Here is a 16,044-nt window from a genome sequence, read left to right as displayed (position 1 = left end):
GTACCATACCATACTGTACTATATGGTACGTTACGGTAATAGGCTAATAATAATAATAGTTACCTACTTCCTCCCGAGGGGGAAATTAAGAGTCTTGCTCAGGGTCACATAGCGACTTTGCTACCCTGGTCTGGAATCAAACCAGGAACAACTAGGGGCTCTGGTTTCCCAGGTGCTCCCTAACCATTCAGCTATGCCGCCCCTATAATGGTACCGTACCATACCATAGTCATACTGTATGTTACTGTACTATATGGTACAGTATGGTACTGTAGCGTACCATATCGTACTGTATAGTACAGTACAGTACCATACCATACTGTATACGGTACCATACCATAAAATACAGTACCGTACAGTACGGTACTGTATGGTACAGTACAGCAGTGTTTCTCTATTGTTTTTGGCTTGAGTACCCCCTTTCCCTGATTTTTGAATCCAAGTACCCCCTTTACCCGACATTGGCCGACAACATCATTTTCCATACAAAACTGTAATTAGTGGTATATGATGCTATGATAACCCCCCCCCCCTTTCGAGAGTATAACATCACAAAAGGTGGGGAGTGAGTTTCAAACAGTGCCTACTGAACAGATTTATTTTCAACACTGTGGCCATTTTCAACACTGTGACATTTCAGTCCAGTTTTCATGTCAATAACATTTAAACAACATTCAAACACATCCCAGTTGCCTGGCACCATGTATTTTGGGTTAATAACTGTCAGACTCACAATAGGTTTCTCCAAGGGTCATTATTAAACATAAAAGTAAATGTTTTTTTTTTTCTCCATCTAATTCAATTGTTGTTAATTATTTAACTATGTAAAATATTATCATGATTTATACTTATATTTTTCTTTTTGGGGGGCATTTTCTGAGTACCCCCTGCAATACACCCATTTGAGAAACACTGCAGTACAGTACCATACATTAAGTACAGTATGGTACTGTACGGTATGGTACAGTACTGTACTGTACTCTACGGTACGGTACTGTATGGTACGGTGCGGTACAGTACTGTATGGTACAGTACGGTACGGTCTCTGTGGATTAGGAGCGTCCACTAAATGCATAAATTGTAAATTGTATGTACAGCCAGAACCTTTGCTTTGATTTTTTATTTCAAGGTAAAAAACATTCAATTGATAATTAATAAAACATTTATTAATCAAATGGTTGCTTTCTTTATTTAAAAAAAAAACACTTGTATGACACAAATGAATACATTTAAGTCTGTAAAGTTTAAGTTAATAACTATTATGGCAGTTGCTGTATGTAGGTAGTTTTATGTAATAAGTGGACAGTTTCAGCTATTTGTGGCCATTTCTCAAAAAATATCAAATGGGATATTTTACACATTTTTATGTACCTCTAGACATGGGTATTATGTACATTTTGAGAACCTCATGAAATCTGTAGCACAAACGGCTTTGAAAATATAGCTGTGTATGTTAAGTACACATGGTGTGGTCATTTTTTAAAGGGTGTGGTCATTTTCGGGTATTTCACCCCGGTTAGAGAATTTCGCACAGTTCTTAAGTTGTTCCCAGGGGTCGTATTAGTCTGAAACAGTTGAGAAATTCTCTCCTAAGTTAAGTGCATACATATCTTACCCAGGTCCTAGACTAAAAGCGATTTTATGCCTTCGTAAGCTCACGCATTGTAGACCGTAACAGGTGGGCTCCCCTGAAAGCGGAGAGTATACATTTCAGACAGGAGGTCCCTGACCACAGAAAAGAGTTAGAGCCTTAACCATCACGGTGTACACCTTGAGAGCACACCTTACGAATGGCTTCAGGAAACCCATCGTAATAAGGTCTCCTGCAGGAGGATGAAGCAAACCCCTTTCCCGCAAGATTCCCACTAATTGTAGCCCTATAGATATTACAGCCAAGACGGAACACACAACAGCCTTGAAGATTGAGCGCAGCCTTATCAGCATAACGGGTTGTGTGTTAGACTGACGATTGAGAGCCTCGTGTTCGACCCCCGCTTCAGCATATCGATATCAAGGACCCCAGGGAGTCCCTGTGCCGTGTCTCATTTTGAGAACCAATGCTCTAGTCTACAATATAGTGTCATAGTAGCCTATAAAATAAAAATAATACATATTTAAGATGAGCAGTTAGGTCACATATATAGTTAAAAATAAACAAGAGTTTTGTGCAGTCAGTTTAGCCTACCAACAGCGCTAAAAGTTTGTTAATTTTCAGTGTTGTTTTATTGATGGGCCGAGTACAATCACAGTGCACTACCAACAGCTGAAATTCATTTGGGAGTGCAGCTGGCTGACGTCCTAACAATCAAAGCCCAGAGCCATTCAAGGAGAGTTTCAGGGAGAGTTGCATCATTTCCGTTCACATGTGGCCAGAGTTGGCAGAACTCTCTAATACAATGCATAGCCTGTTTTGAGAGGGGCGCTTACAAGCGCGTTTGGGAAATACTGTCATCGTAAGGACCGCAGCCTTCGTAGTGTCCTGCGAAGGGCCTCGTACGACCTGCGCTTTGAGAAACGCGACCAATGTCTGTAGGCATTTCAGTCAGTTTAGAGAGGATGTATCCAATTGCTATTATTTTTGATTTTTAGGTTCAACGCCATGCCACAGATACCAGGAACAATTGAAGAAAAAAGCTTGGAAGCTATCTGAAGTGTGGAAACACACCAACACTTTTCTACCAAAATACAAGAATTCAAATCTGTCTTACACTCCTCTGGTATTAGACCCACATGGAAATGCTCCATCTGAAAGCATGACATTAAAGAGCAAAAAAAGAAAAAGCAAGAAATCCCGTCCTGAAAAAATGAAGACCTACCTTCCTGTGGATGAGCAGGAAATAGCTGTAGATCTCTTACTCAAAACACAAGAGAAAGAAATTCTCCTGGTTGGTAAGACTGGAATTGGAAAGACAACAGCTGCATGTGAAATGCTGAAATTCTGGGGAGGAAGTGACAGCAATGACCTAGATTACATGTTCTATTTTGATATGAGAAAAAACACAAATCCCAGGAGCTTGGAGGAGCTTCTCTTCAATATGTATAGTGAACTATATGAAGGAAAAGAAGAGGTCTTGGAGGACATAACGAAAAATTCTGAAAATGTTACCATCATTTTTGATGGACTCACAGATCTCTCCTCCTCAGTGATACAGAGAATTGTGGAGAAGGACCTGCTTCCTGACGCAAAGATTGTGATCACATGCAGACCAGAGGTTGAATCAGAAGACTTCCTATCAGACTGGGCTTCTCTCAGAGTGGAGGTGAAAGGCTTCAGCACAAAGTCCATCAAAGTATACTTGGCTAGGATGTTGAACCCTGAGCAGTTTAACAATGTTGAGAAAAACCTGGATTTGTTCAGTCTTTGCCACGTCCCGGTATATGCATTGATGGTGGTTGCTTGCTTTTCTTTTACGAACCCTATGGCTCCACAAAAACCATGCACAGTATCCGAAATATACATCGACATTCTTTGCGGTTGCATTCAAAAGCACAGTGACAAGGCAATAACAAAAAGTAGTCTAAACAACTATATCAGAGACAACATTGACGCAATATTTTCTTTGGCAAAGGATGCTGCTCAGGCAACTCAAAGGAAAACTGTGAACCTTACACCACTGTCTTGTAAAGAAAGCTGTGTTCATTCAGTTTTTCTGAACACGTTTAATTTTAACGCTTCATCTTCTGTACCGAAACCTAGCTCTGCATTTCTCCACTACACCATACAGGAGTTTTTTGCAGCGTTGTATTTTTTGAAGAATCCTGACAAAATAACAGATCTTTTGCAACAATGCTGCACTGAAGAGACGAAACACATGAGATATTTGATCCCTTTCTTGTGTGGTTTCTGTAGCAAGAAAAATCTTGAATTAATGAAATGTCTGACTCTAGATCAGCTGACAAAGGACATTTCTAATTCTTTCATCAAGGATGTAGTATCCACATTTCTCTCGTCTCCACCAAAAGATGCCACATTTATCTCGTCTCCACCAGAAGATGCCACATTTCTCTCGTCTCCACCCGAAGATGCCACTGATTGCAGCAACATACTGTTTTTATGCCAATGCTTGTATGAAGCTCAGTCGACTGAGGACTGTCTTCACTTTCTGGACACACTAAACTACTGCCTTGATTTGAGTGAAGATAGTCTTGATCCTCACCATTATGGTGCTGTGTCTTATGTAATCAGTCAGTCCCCCCAAAAAATAGAGCTAAAACTTGAAGACACTCCACAGAGATACAACATCCTGCTCGATCTTTGCCTGCATGTCAGCAGTAAAGGAGAACATGTTCTTCCCATACTGAAGCCACTTCATCCACCTACAGTCTGGTCCATTGACCTCTCAGAGAGAAAGGCGTCTGTGCTCCTAGAATGCTTGAAACTTCAATCAGAGAAGCAACCAATAGAGCTAACAGGCTGGTCAGATCAAGAGAATGAAGTGAAGAGTTTCCTTCAGTGTCTGCCCTACATCTCAAAGCTCAGGTAACTGTGATTATAAGTTTTGAATTATATATTATTAGTTTTATTGACTTGTAAACAGAGTGTTTTAGGTTCATGAGGCAATGTCTTTTATTTATTATGATTATTCCTCTTATTTTTCATTAGCTATAGGTTTACTTCTCAGAATCAAACAGGAGACAGATTTCTGTTGAATCTGTGTTTGCAAGCAGCTCTCTACAAGAGTTTAAACACACAAACCATGGAGGAAGTGTTTTCACTGTCTGAATATTTGAAACACCAGTTCCAGGACTTCCTTCTAGACCTGTACTCCCATTTCAAAGACTATGATGATACTCACAGAACACACAAGAGAGTTCTTCCAGTATTACAACCAGTTCTGGCAGCACGTATTGCAGTCTGGATCATAGATCTCTCAAAGAGAAACGCCTCCCTCCTCCTAGACGTGATGAAACTCCAACAACCAGAGAAGAAGAAACCAGTACATCTGACAGGCTGGTCAGATGAAGGGAGTGAAGTGAGGATCTTCCTTCAGTGTCTACCCTACATCTCACAACTCAGGTTAATTCTATTTTTTATTTTCTATGATTAATATTTGTCACAAAAGCTGTCTACCTTTTCTAAATATATTGATGAGTTAGCAGTGCTATGTAACTTTCCTGCAAATGTCAATCAGTATATTTATCCCACTATAAATCCTGGAGAAAAGGTGAAAACACAGTTTCAGTCATTCCCTCAGTCCATTTATCTCCTCAGTGGGTTGACCAATTGATCAGATGTTTTACATGGACATTGACCAATGGCATATGCAGGAATCAACAAAGCAGATTTTTCATGTTTCCCAAATTTAAGCAATTTATCAATGAACATTATTGGCACAGTTTAATTTTGATTTAACTATGAGAATGTACAGTTGTATGTATCAATAATAATAATGTATCAATGTGGCTATACTGTATGTGTACACTCTCAGCGTTACATTTACCCTCAGGATGTTGCTGTGTAGTGGTGGTCACACTCCCAAGTCTACATGTGTGCACTTCTGTGTGTGGACTAGTACAGAATTATAATTAAAAGAGAGACAGTTTTCTTTCTTAATGCAAGGGCTACTGTGCAGCATATTAACCAGGATAGAAGCAAAGTGCAGGGAGAACAAGAGAGAGTATCTGCTTTAAGTATGGTATGCACGATACAACCAATCATTAGCGGAAATACAATCAGAAATCGACAGAGTGCAGAGAGTACAGACAAATAATGTTGAAACATTAAGATATAAAATTCAGAAGTATTTAGAAGCGAATCCTTCTATGCTACTGTGCAGCATATCCAGGATAGAAGCAAAGTGCAGGGAGAACAAGAGAAAGTATCTGCTTTAAGTATGGTATGCAACTATGCATGATACAACCAACCATTAGTGGAAATACAATCAGAGAATACATGAATCTCTCAGAGAATATTTGATCTCTGGATGATACTACAGTAGTGTACTGTAAACATGAGTCACTGCTGAGTTATTATCAGAACAGCAGAGTGCTTATCCTGGGACAGTTACACTACCACTAGTCAACAGAGTGCAATGAGTAAAGAACAAGAAAAACTAGGTGCTCACAGGAGGTAGCAGCAAAGTTAAAAACGTGTGGTGGGTGCTTCTAGGATCAATTGGATAAAACTTGAAAAAGAGAGGAGAGATCCGAGCACTCAAAAAGTTAAAAGAGGAGGAGAACGGACGTAAAAATGGGGTACTTTATTTCATTACAAAATAATAAAAGCGAACATGTTTTCGACAAACAGAAGTCCTTATATACAGAGAGCTGCAGAGTTGCATACACCTATCAGCACTTAGGACACACACCCAAAATTACACACGTGTGTGTGTGTGAGCAAAACAAAAGGTAATTACATAGGAACAACAGACACTGATCCAAAACGTTTCTCTTTGGTTTAATTTTTTGAGACGATCCCCGCCTCTGGTTAGCGGTTTTATATGCTGAAGGCGAATAATGCAAAACAAAGTATCATTACTATTGTGTATTTCTTTAAAATGTCTGGCTATTGGATATACGTTATTGTTAGTGCGGATAGCATACTTGTGCTCCGCTAGACGGTCCCTAAAGCCTGTATCAGAGTCGGGTGTAGTGCCGTGTAGTCTTTTTGAGCGTTAACGTTGTAGTTTTATGACTCAAAAAGACTACACGGCACTACACCGCGGTACGGGCTTAAGACGACGTTTGGTTCTTCCCACATAGAACACACCAGGGCAGGTGCATGTTAACCTGTAGATGACATGAGAAGTGCTACAGTTAATTAAGTCATCAATCTTATACGTTGTATTAGTCTTAAAGTCCATAAATGTTTTTGTTTGCTCAACATTAAAACAGTGTGGGCAGTGCATACATTTCTTACAGCCTATTGGTCTCTTAAGCCAAGATTCACTTTTTGGGGGGTGCTCTGCCACCCACTGATTTTATTGTTGAACTTACTGATTGGATCATTCACAACAATGTATTCATGTTCACTGACGCTATTTATAAACAGTGTATTGGCGTTCCTATGGGGTCATGTTTCTCTCCAACTATGCATGTTTGTATCTTGGCTATTGGGAGAAACGTTTTGTTTTAAACACTGTTAACCCCTTTTTCTCCTGCATAACCTGGTATGGTTGCTACATTGATGATCTATTGCTTATTGTCAACGGCTCTGAGACGCAGGTACTTGAATTTCATAAATATCTAAATTCCTTGAACCGGAATATCAAACTCACTATTGAATATTCTCAAACTGCCATTAACTTTCTAGACCTCACTCTATCCAAAGATTCACAGGGAAATCTCCCTACAACCATCTTTAGGAAGAAAAAAAACTTCTTTCAACACACTGCTCAGAGCCGACTCATTTCACCCATCGTATCTAATTAATAATATTCCTTTTGGTCAATTCCAGCGGCTACGCTGCTTATGTGATGAGGATGATGACTTTAACACACAGGCTACTGATATGGCTGGTCGCTTTCTAAGTAGAGGATATAAGGCAGAGGTTGTCGCACGTGCCCGCAACAAGGCACATGACATTAATCGTAAAGATGTATTAATAAAAAAGAAACGCAAAAATTCCTCCCAATCCCGACCTTATTTTGTTACACAGTACAGCACAGCAGCCAGCCACATCAGTCGCATCATCAAAAACAACTGGGGTATTATTGATAGTGACCATACACTTAGACGCGTCTTCCCTGAACCTCCAGTGGTTTCCTTCAAAAGGGTTCCTACACTAAGAAACAAATTAGTCATCACTTTTTTACCTCCCCCAAAAAGTGAATCTTGGCTTAAGAGACCAATAGGCTGTTAGAAATGTATGCAAAAACATTTATGGACTTTAAGACTAATAAAACGTACAGGATTAATGACTCAATTAACTGTAGCACTACTCATGTCATCTACAGCGTAACATGCACCTGCCCTGGTGTGTTCTATGTGGGAAGAACCAAACGTCGCCTTAGGGACCGTCTAGCGGAGCACAAGTATGCTATCCGCAGTTCCGCACTAACAATATGGTATATCCAATAGCCAGACATTTTAAAGAAATTCACAATAGTAATTATACATTGTTGCGCATTATTGGCCTTGAGCATATAAAACCGCTAACCAGAGGCGGGAATCGTCTCAAAAAATTAAACCAGAGAGAAACGTTTTGGATCCACTCCCTGGATGCACTGTGTCCTCCAGGTCTGAATGAGGATATACATGTAGACTTTATGTGTTTTCACACACACGCACGCACGCACGCACGCACGCACGCACGCACGCACACACACACACACACACACACACACACACACACACACACACACACACACGTCTAATTTTGGGTGTGTGTCCTAAGTACTGATTGACTAGGTGTCTGCAACTCTGCAGCTCTCTTTATATAAGGACTTTTGTTTGTCGAAACATTTTCGCTTTTATTATTTTGTAATGAAATAAAGTACCCTGTTTTTACGCCCGTTCTCCTCCTCTTTTAACTTTTTGAGTGCTCAGATCTCTCCTCTCTTTTTCAAGAGTGCAGAGAGTACAGACACATAAAGTTGAAACATTTTAAACATTTAGAAAGATTGTACATCCATATTTCAACTATTATTCAGAAGAGAATCCCCAACTTGGCCATGTTACAGACGCAACGCATTGTGAACTTATAGATCTGCTTCTGTTGTTTAAGTGACTTTACTGTTACTGTGGGTGGTTACAGTATAATAACTACTTTAAATTCATTCGAAAACAGGTTCCTTTTTTTTTTAAATAACAGTTTTGTACATAAGGTTTCCACCTGACATCAACTATATGTTTTCTGATTCTTACATTTTACATTGACTGTAAAATCGGGTAAATACAGTGTCCATCATTGTTTGGTTCTGTTTATGATCAGAGATTCATATTTCACGTGGTTTTCATTTTAAACTGTTTCAGTGTTGCCGCTTACGGTCCAGAAGCATCCAGACTCCTGGGGAAGCTCTTCTGTCAAGCAGCAGAACAGGAAGAAGAAACAGGAGAGAAGATTCTAGAATTGTTGTCTTCTGTGTGTAATTACAAAACATTCCCCCTTTCTTGGGAACCCTACGACGACGACGACAACTGTTATCAATGTGATGTGCTACTGGGCCTATACTCCCATGTGAAGAACTATAAGACTAAAAAAGGCAGAAGTGTTCTTCCAGCATTAAAACCAGTTTTCCAGTCAGCTCCTGCAGTCTGGTCCATAGACCTCTCAAAGGGAAACGTCTCCCTCCTCCTAGAGGTGCTGGAACTCCATCCAGAGAAGAAGAAACCAGTACAGCTGAGATTCTGGTCAGATGAAGAGAGTGAAGAGAGTGAAGTGAGGATCTTCCTTCGGTGTCTACCCTACATCTCACAACTCAGGTAAATTTTTAATTTTCTATCATTAATATTTGTCACAAAAGCTGATACCTTTTCTAAATATATTGAGGAGTTAGCAGTGCTATGTAACTTTCCTGCAAATATCAATCAGTATATTTATCCCACTATAAATCCTGGAGAAAAGGAGAAAACACAGTGTCAGTCATTCCCTCAGTCCATTTATCTCCTCAGTGGGTTGACCAATTGATCAGATTTTTTACATGGACATTGACCAATGGCATATGCAGGAATCAACAAAGCAGATTTTTCATGTTTCCCAAATTTAAGCAATTTATCAATGAACATTATTGGCACAGTTTAATTTTGATTTAACTATGAGAATGTACAGTTGTATGTATCAATAATAATAATGTATCAATGTGGCTATACTGTATGTGTACACTCTCAGGGTTACATTTACCCTCAGGATGTTGCTGTGTAGTGGCGGTCACACTCCCAAGTCTACATGTGTGCACTTCTGTGTGTGGACTAGAACAGAATTATAATTAAAAGAGGAACAGCTTTCTTTCTTAATGCAAGGGCTACTGTGCAGCATATCCAGGATAGAAGCAAAGTGCAGGGAGAACAAGAGAAAGTATCTGCTTTAAGTATGGTATGCACGATACAACCAATCATTAGTGGAAATATAATCAGAAATCGACAGAGTGTAGAGAGTACAGACAAATAAAGTTTAAACATTAAGATTTTTAAATTCAGATGTATTTAGAAGTGAATCCCCCACTTAGCCATGTTACAGATGCAACACATTGTGAGCTTGTAGATCTGCTTCTGTTGTTTAAGTTAAAGTGATTTAACCGCTACGCTGGGTGGTTACTGTATAATAACTACTTTAAATTAATCAGAAGACATTCATTTGTATTTTTTAAATAACAGTTTCGTACATAAGGTTTCCACCTGACATCAACTATATGTTTCTGATTCTTACATTTTACATTGACTGTTAAATCGGATAAATACAGTGTCCATCATCGTTTGGTTCTGTTGGGTTCAATAAAGCATTAATAGCTTTGTTGACTTGTAAACAGAGTGTTTTAGGTACATGAGGCAATTTATTTTCTATTTGTCTTTTTTTCTTTTTTACTATTTTGAAAAATAGTTCAAATAGCTCATCTACAAAATCACAACATGTCAATGTAGATCGGGTATTTGAAGTATTTTAAAATGGTTTATTTTTATTTTTATTTTTAATTGTAAAAAAGGCAAAGAAGTTTAGGGGTTTTGGGTTTAGGATGGACTTAAATAGGGCCCAAAATCTCTCATACACATTAAAGTCTTGTCTAACCTGTAGTCATTTATGATTAACATATTGCATTTTAGAAATTTTTCAGCAATATACAGTGCTTTTATTAATACTTTATTACATGATTTAAAGTCAACATGCATTACAACATAAATTATTTCTCTGTTACAATAATATGCTACTATTTGGAATGGGTTGCCACCGCAAAAGTATCTTTTCTGAATACAATGACAATACATCTAATGGCATCGTATCTTGCTGATGTAACAGTTTCTTCCATAACTCATATGTACTGTCTATTTCAGATGTGATCCAGGATTCTTCCAGCACAGTAAATCCATCACTGTTAGATCCAGAGAGGAGGTGGAACAGCTGGTCTCTCTCCTCCGTCTCCTTGATTATAACCTGACAGGAGAGTTAAGGAAAGACACCTGCGAGACTGTGGGGAAAGTTTCAAAAATCCAAAGGCTAACGTAGGCTATGATTATATTAACATCTTGGCTACTATTCCTAAAAGCAGCATATTGTCTTGGATCTCAGTCATTTGATATTTGTGTTGTTAATACCAGGAGTGTTCATATTAACTAAAAGCTTTTATTTTTCCTTAATTTTCAGATTGTCTGAAAGCATGGTATTGTGGCTGTTCCGATCAGTAAGAACAGAGCGCTTGCCCTGTCCAGTGGCTATTGAAGAGCTTTCCATTTTAGAGACGTCGACACCACAATCAGAGAGACTATTGTCCAGGGTTGTTAGTAATGTAGCATCCCTGCTGAGACACTGGTCAGTCAGATGTTTGGACATGACCAAGTCCAGCATCCAGTCATACCTCCTCCTTCCACTGTTGAGTCACCATGATCAACTGACAATCAAGTGAGTCTGTTTGGTTTGTTGAGTCATAAAAAGATGTAAGAAAATATAAAATAAAAACCTTCAGCAACCTTCATCCTAAACATGTTCAATAATTACATGTTATTACATACATTCTCTGATTAATACTTTCTTCAGACTGTGTCCAGAGGTTCTGCAGGAGCTAGCTGGTGTTGTGTATAGAGCTCAGGATGAGGACTTGACAAAGTCTTTCCTGGAGAAGGTTGGTGGGGATCTGAACCCCTGCTCTCTAGACTGGGAGTGGGAGGTTCTTCTCTATCTGCTACAGCAGTCATCAGCCCAGATGATCACTGTGGACTTGAGGAAGAAAAGGATCTGGGAGAGAAGCATCACAGGTCTTTTACCCTTTCTGGACAAAGTTTCATTTAAAAGGTGAGTTAAATTATTTTTTAATTGTGAAAAATAATGGCTCTATACATCTTCTACAGTTAGGACCCTATTTTCATCCATGCCTTACACCCCCCCCCCCTTTTTTTTGCTATTTTGAAAACCATTTTAAAATAAAGTAAAGCTCACAACCTGTCGATGTAGATCGTCTAGTTAAACTATTTTTATGTTAATCCATGTTCTCAGACCCAATCCCAGCTTTACATTGAGTGCCATCAGAGAGACATATCAGTGTCGTTCCAGTGACAGTGTGCCAAGTTTATTGAGGTTATTAGACCATGTAATCAACCTGAACAACACAGAGATGGACACAGAGGACTGTGATGCTCTGCTCTTCACCCTCAAACACTGTGACAAAGTGACAGAACTCAGCCTGTTGTGGACATTCATACCACCACAAGCTATTGAGAGCATCATGCTCTCTATGGATAAAGTCTCTCATCTCAGGTAAGTTGGATGTAGCCAATTGTCTTTGTTTTAATATGATTTTTAATACATTATGTATTTGCTTTGCATGGTTGTGTATTTGCATGTTATTAATAGTTGTTCAATGAAGTGATGATTAAATGTGTTGTGTTGTACATCCTCATACCAGTGTTGACAGGAGACTGCTGCTGAAGTTCCTCCACTGCTGCACTACCTGCCAGACACAGCAGGGGGCAGCAGAAGGTCTGCTCAGAGCTCTGCAGTACAAACTGGACCTGTCCTGCTCCTCCTCTGTGGACCTGTCAGAGCAGTCGGAGGCTCTGTCTCTGACTGTCACTCACTGCAGGGACATCTCTACTGTCCTGGGACACTGCAGGGACATCTCTACTGTCCTGGGACACAGCAGCAGTCAGGACACACAGCTCATCCTATCAGACTGTGAGGTAAAGGACAGTGGGCTGGACCTGTTGTTCCCTGTCCTCAACAGAGTCCATCTGAGGTGAGAAGGACAACACTATGCTACCTGATGTTGCTTTTTCATCATGTGTTGATTTGCCATAATGTTCACAAAATAGTTTTCATCTAAAGGCCATTCCACAACAATTCAACTCCTTGAAACATGGAACTACGTGTTGCAAGGAGTTACATTGGTGTGGACTATTAACTCATTTAGATGTTCTGTTGTAACCTATATGTTGTTATACATTTCAATCCGGGGGCCACCTCTGTGTCTCAGTAGTTGTTGCTATATAGCAACACAATTTATATACACAACTCCTTTTGGGTTCAATACAGGTATTATCTTATCTTAACCAATGCAGAAATGAAAGTGTCTTTGCCAGGAGAGAAGCCAAAGCTAAAGCAGTTGTTCTCAAATATTTTCACATGTATTTGGCTGAAGACCCCTGTCTTAAGATATTTTGTTCCAGGGACCCCCACATTGAAATGTATTTGGCTGCAGAGTGCAGACCCCTGTCTTAAAATATTTTGTTCCAGGGACCCCCCCCCCCCCCCCCCCAGGGCATATTTGTGGTGTTATCTCTCTTCAAGAAGTTTCAGATTTATTCCCGAAAATAGACAATCTACAAGCTCACAATGTGTCACAATACAGCACTTTGTGAGCTTGTAAATCAGCTATTTTTGAATATCCAAAGTATAATATAGGATAAAAGTGATTCAGCTGTTTATTTTTCTGGAGACCCCTGGAACCCCCTCAAGCACCACTGGTGGTCCACGGACCTTACTGTGAGAACCACTAAAGCATTCTCTCTCAGAGTTGTGACCTTCTAATTCTGTATTTCTTCTTCAGATGCAGCAAATCCCTCCTTCTCCAGCTGCTATCTCTGGTCTCTGTGGGCAGTGAAAGGGACATGGTGATGCGAGCAGGTTCCCTGGCTGGAGCCCTGGTTGGAGAGCTGGACCTCAGTGAGACCACACTATATCAGAAGACCTGCAGATGTTTGGCCCTGTTTCTGGAACACTCTGAGGGACTGACAGAACTTGACTTCAGTCACTGTCAACTCACTGACCAGCTGCTAGAGACTCTGATCCCCCACCTGCACAAAGCACAAGTCCTGGAGTGAGTAGTTTTATAGAATGGACGGTTTGCATGTGTATGTGTGTGACCATGATGTACTAATATGTTCCTTTGTCCTTTCTCTTCCTTGTGTTGTTGTAGTCTGAGTCACAATCAGCTCACTGATGCTCTAACTGAAAGATTACTCCAGCTGCTCTCCATCAATCCCTCCATCCAAACTATGCGGTGAGTAGAATGGAATGAATGCGTGCATTGTTAATAGAATAACTAGTGGTTGTCAGGTGTGTGTATAGGAACTCATTCATCAACATGGTTTACTACACCAGGGGTTCCTAAACTTTTTTGTCTCAGGGCACCCCATACATATTTTTTTAATCTGAGGCACCCCTATATTATAATTTTCACTCCCAGCACCATATATTTATAGCATATCGTCGTACCTTGTATGTCCAAAACTGTTCATTTTGTATTTATCATCTATAAAATGTACTAAACTAGTGAAAACTAATTTTGGGTGACAGAGGTTTCTGCCTGACAGTGACGATATTTTAGTGATTATGTTGCGAGGAAAACGTTGAGATAATAGCCATTTTGGTTAGAACTGACTGAAAATAACTTTGTACTTCAAGTTTAAAATACTAAGTATTGTTTCAAGTGTCCAAATAAATTCAAAATATTATCAAATGATCTCGCGGCACCCCTGGACTGCCGTCGCGGCACCCCAGGGTGCCCCGTCACCCACTTTGAAAACCCCTGTACTACACACATCATACTTGTTGAATAAAATGTGCCATCATTTGATGTCTTTCCAGACTCTTCAACAACTGCTTCGTGGACAGGACCCCCTTCCTGAATGAGAGACACTTGGTTGCAATTTTGTCAACCAATCAATCTGTAATTGAGATAGAATCATAATCCTCTGAATCTGAATAAACAGCAGGCTTTGAAACATTGTCTGAAGAGGGGCCGCTGTCTCACTTGCGGGCGTGAATTTGTAGGCGGGCGTGTGTCTCTAAGCCTACTGCATAAAAAAGAGGGTTATGCCTGAAATATATATGCAATGTGGTCCTCTGGAAACAAATACAAAAAAAATCTTGGCGAGTATGTTTTCCAGCGACTTTACCGGTTACCCTATGTAGAGCGGTCACCTCCCACATTCCCAAGATGCCCACGGACTTTCATGGGATATTGTGACTAAGTGGAGCTAGTAGGCCTGCAGTAAATAGTAAAAGAAATCGTCTGGATATGTACTGTATGTCAGTGTCCTTGTTTGTTTAAGCACGTTTCCCAATCAGGGACCAGCATTTCTGGCAACGTCATCATTCACAGCCAATGAGGGGCCAGCATTCCTGGTGATGCCAGTGTCTACTTGCATGGTTTCCTCTGCCATAGGTTTATGAATGTGTGTGTGCACCTCATTCGAAGTGTGACAATGGGTGAATGTAATGCTAATTCACATGCAAAACACGCTACATAAATGTACCTTTTACAATTTTGAAAACCTTTGAATAAAACTGAAATAATGATACAGACCTTAACACGTACCAAGAGTATTTTTATATTGTGTTTTTTTCTACTTTTATTCAAGTACAAAAAGAAAACCCGATGACTTGTTCCACCACAGTTGTTCATACAGTATGACAAGTCTGGCCTATGGTAAATGTCTCCTTTACAGATAAAACCTTTTGTTGACGATGTAGTGTGTGTTTCCTATCACATTCTCTCAGCTTTGTTCTCCCTCCTTCAATAGGTTCATTTAACTTCCAACAACATTGTAAAATGGGCCCAGGAGCGTTCAAGGCCTTGAAATGCAATAACACTGTTCAAACATACACAGTTCACTTTCATTTAGTGTAAATAGTTAGTTGATTAATCACAATATTATATAAAAAAAGGCCCATGGTGTAATACATTGTGTCTGATTTAAAGGCGCAGTAAGTGATTTTATTTTGTTAAATTAAGTGTCAAATAGCTCTATATCGTCGCTGTCCGGCAGAAACCTTGTATCTCCAAGTTTCAAATTTGTTTTCCGTCGTAAATTAAAGCCCTACATCATACAAAAGTGTCACACTAAAGTAGTGAAAATAGCAGATCTACAAGCACACAACGCCTCGCTATGTGAGGCGTTGTGTGCTTGTAGATTGGCTATTTTCACTATTTTAAATAGTTCTTTAAAATAAAAACG

The sequence above is a fragment of the Nannobrachium achirus genome (genome assembly GCF_963921795.1).
Source record: "Nannobrachium achirus genome assembly, chromosome: 15".
Lineage (NCBI taxonomy): Eukaryota > Metazoa > Chordata > Actinopteri > Myctophiformes > Myctophidae > Nannobrachium > Nannobrachium achirus.
Note: the sequence above shows the minus strand (reverse complement) of the source record.